Consider the following 4,122-nt stretch of genomic DNA (forward strand, 5'->3'; position numbering starts at 1 on the left):
TTGGACTAACCCAACTTTTGGGTTAAAAATGTAATGTAAAAATTTAACCCAACAGTTGGGTTAGTCCATATTTGACCCAAAGTTGGGTTGAAACAACCCAGCAGTTTTTAGAGTGTACGTAGGAAATATTACATTTGAACATAACAGAAATAAAACACAATTTGTAATTCTAATGATTACATTACCAAACCCATTAATGATGTAAATGTTCGAAAGTATGTTTTGTTTGTTTGCTTTAAATATGTATTTAAATATATGAATTTTTATTAAACGACAAATAAATGACAGAATAAATGTAAGAAATTAATTGCTTGTTTTTGAAATAATGAAAATAGTCACCCACCTAGTAAGTATTATCCATCAGAATATTATGAAGAACCAAACCAGTAGAAATAAATGCAAATGATTTGCAAAAACAGATGCAACTGATCTTTCTTACATTTCCCCCTTTATTTTTTTAACTTTTTTTACTCGCTATTTTTATATTATGAAATGTATATTATGTATACACAAGGTGGCATAGAGTACTATATAAACAATGATCCCTCTACAAACTTACAAATCCTACTATAGTAAAGACTTGGTTCATGAATATTAATTACGTTACGAGTGGAGACGGTTACCAAGCAACATCTGCATGACCTAATTAAAGGCCTTCCCGCTCATAGATATGTATAGTATAGATATACAGTAAATGTATACATATCTTTGATTCGATATGTTCCCGCTGACGTACACAGAGCTGCGCAAAATCCTACTATGGCGAAGGTTTGGTTCTTGAATATTAAATATCTTACGGCTCTGGGTTCCTACGCAACAGCTCCATGACCCACGGCCTTCACCAGAAGTACCCGGATAGTGGCGGGAGGAGGAGCTGCGCAGGCAGCTGAGGTACCCGGATGAGTGACAGGAAGAGCTGCGCAGACGTGCAGCAGAAACACAAACACATCAGCCGACAGTCAAGAGCGCGGTTGCCTGTTCATCCGAATTCAAACCACCTGCCCTATCGATCGATTTGTAAGTGCAGCCTCTTATTTTGAATATAATATTCATGAAAGATAATATCCGCGTTTAAAAAGCAAAATGAAACGTGCAGTTTGTTGAAATAATGGCTTGATGCACTTATGATGCTATGCATGTTTACGCTTGAATTAATAACAGCTCTATCTGCACTACCCGCACCTGATGTGGTAAATAACACTTCTGATAGCAGTTTAGACAAATGTGATGTAAGAAATTATGAAAGCGGCTCTCACCGAGCTTTAACCCTGCTTTTCTATATGAATGCGACTGATGTTTTGAATTTTGATGCACGTAGAATCGTGTGTGTGTATAGCTTATTATACAGTACGATGATGGACACACTGTATTACATAATATCAACATCTGTTTATTCAGCTGCAGAAGGATCTGTGTTTAACTCTTAGTTTAAGCATAAATGCTATGTTAAAAAATAACATTTAAAAGTGAATGGGGACTTAAGTTGAAGAATTATTTCAAGTGGTCATGTGTCAAAACAGAATGATGAGTTTTGGCTGCTTTGTTTTGCTTCGTTGAGCGTGAGATATGCATGTTATGTGAAAGTAGTTTTGTTTGTAAGTGTTAAATAACTTTCTTTTGTGCTCGTATACAGGGAAATAGATCATGATTAGGCTAGGAAAGGAATGCCATTTCAATGTATTGACTCACCATAGAGGTCACAACCCCTCCCAAAGGTCCCATTTTGAGTTTTGTTAGCCTGCGCTTTTCTTGTATTATCATTAATTATTATTACATAATAAGCAGTAATATATAGAGTCACTTGGTCATTATCATAAAATAAACCATTTCAAGGTGATGCAACATTGTCCTGTACACCATTTCAGGAATGTGCTTTATAATAGCGACAGTAGTCTTGTTTAAAAATAATAATAATAATTTTTTGACAGTAGTTTTTTTTTTTTTAATTCTCAGGAAAAAAAAGGTTAAAAAGTTTCCTGTTTTATGTAATAAATCATTTAACATTTTATGGATTATGATGCCGACCTTGTGTTTGTCATGTAAATAGCCCTGATGGTAACATGACTTTTCAAAAGGTACTAAAATGTACCATTTAGGTAAGAATATGTACACTCTAGGTAATAATATGTACTACTTTTAAGGAACTAATATGTAAGGGTGCTCCGATCAGGATTTTTGGAGCCGATCACCGATCGTCAATCACAGGAAGCAGTATCTGCCAATACGATCACAGATACTGATCTTTTTGAAGCCTTCTTTTTATCATGTAGAATTATTTATAGTGATGCTCCGGTCACGATTTTTACAGACATTCATTCATGGCCTGAATTTCATTTTTGAAAATGGGGGGAATTCCCCTCTTAGCTGACTCTTGTGGGGGGGATTTTTTTTTAATATGAGGGGTGGAGGGGGGAATTTTTTAGACATTTTTAAAAAATATATAATTATTTCACCTAAATGTTTGATAATGCAGTGCATTTTTGTTTTTACAATGGGGCAATTGTCGCACAATAGCTTACACACAGCACAAGCCTGATTTTGTGAGCTGTATGTGAGGCGGCCTTATGTGTGTGCTTTGAGTGTGCATGAGCGCACATCTCTTTAGTGCTGAATGGTTTAAACACTGGTGAGACTTTAAAAAAAATGCTAATTATAAAGTAAGTGATGATGCGACTGCCTCGTTTGTGCAAGTGACAATTCCTGTGTCAACTGTGCAGCGTGCAGCTCACTTATAGTGCAGACACGATGTGGTGATTTGAACCCATTTGCTCATTTTGAGAGGGAAAGAGAGAAAGTTTTCAAATTACTTTGTTAGTTCTTTAATAACGAATATGAGTTGTACCTCACCTTCAGCATTATAATTATTTAACCCGTGCCGGACAGAGATTGAGACAGTGCCGCTGCATGTCATGCCAAACCTCTCACGGCAAGCACATCGTCAGCTTGAGATCGGCCTTATAGAGACCGCCGATCAGACTTCCCAAAGCGATTATCGGCCGATAGTGTCGGTAGTCGATCAATCGAAGCCCACCTACTAATATGCACTCTTTAGGGGTAAATAAGGTACCAAGGTGTACCTTTTTCAAAGGTACCGTACCGGCCCAGTGACAGTGACAGAACTACAATCCCATGAAACATTGTGAAGGACATAATCAAAATAAAAACGATTTAGACTTAAAACTATTGATTTAAATATATACTGTACTGTATAATTTAATATGTATGTCATACACAGAGCTTCAAGAGAGTGGGTGGGTGCTAAAGTGTTCTTTTGGCGTGATTTACTTGTGGTTCTCTGATTGGTGGATATTTCTCTGCAGAATCATGGTTAATGTAGTTTTCACCAAGTAAAATGCTGTTAAAAATAAATAAGTTGAAAATAATGCAGACTGACAGCTTCAACAAAAGCAAATACCATCGATTAGCTCACAATAGGATCGTTCAAAATCCATTCCCTTATGGAGAAAATGAATGGTATTTTTAATTCTGGAGCATGACTGCTGCACTCTGTTGCCATGGCCAACCAATTGGAATCAGTTATTCCATAGAGTTAAACTATATTTTAGGGATGCACCGATACCGATACTGGTATCGGTTTCGGGCCCGATACTGAGCTCCTGTACTCGTACTCGTTAAAATGCCCTGATACCAAATGACGATACCACACAGCATGTGATAAGTGCCATATTCAGACAAAGAAACACCGACAACAGAACAACAGACAGCAGCATGGAGTTATTAGAGATTAAGGATGTCTAAGAAGTATATGTATGCAATGAATATAATGTTAAACATTCAGTATTAACGCCTGTATAGCTGATGTGCGCGAGCTGATAAGCAAAGCACGCTGAGTGGATTGAGTGTGCCGCGGCGCAGATGCGCGAGCTAGTTGAGTGAATATACCTTTCTCACAGACATCACTGGAAAGTTTGTAGTTCGGTCGGATATGTCAAAAAAAGTAAAACAGTGCACAAGTTACTTAACGGTAGGGAGAGAGAGAGAGAGAGAGAGCGCACTTCTGTTGTGTGATCTTTGATGTTCACTCACTTAGCACACGCATCATTTGGATTAAAACTAAATCGTAAAAATAAGACCATTTATAGGGGCATTCACTATAAACAT

The 4,122-nt window shown here is 37.1% G+C and overlaps 1 protein-coding gene across 1 annotated transcript in view; it reads left to right on the plus strand.

Moving 5' to 3' along the window:
- Nucleotides 1–935: 935 nt before the first annotated feature.
- LOC107681916 (consortin-like) overlaps nt 936–4,122 on the plus strand; it is a 28,223-nt gene continuing 25,036 nt past the window's right edge. The window contains exon 1 of the mRNA XM_016478292.1: nt 936–1,017. The gene's annotated coding sequence lies outside the window, so the exon portion shown is untranslated. The remainder of the gene's footprint in view (nt 1,018–4,122) is intronic.

This window comes from Sinocyclocheilus anshuiensis, unplaced genomic scaffold (genome assembly GCF_001515605.1).
Source record: "Sinocyclocheilus anshuiensis isolate Anshui unplaced genomic scaffold, SAMN03320099.WGS_v1.1 scaffold1098, whole genome shotgun sequence".
Classification (NCBI taxonomy): Eukaryota; Metazoa; Chordata; class Actinopteri; order Cypriniformes; family Cyprinidae; genus Sinocyclocheilus; species Sinocyclocheilus anshuiensis.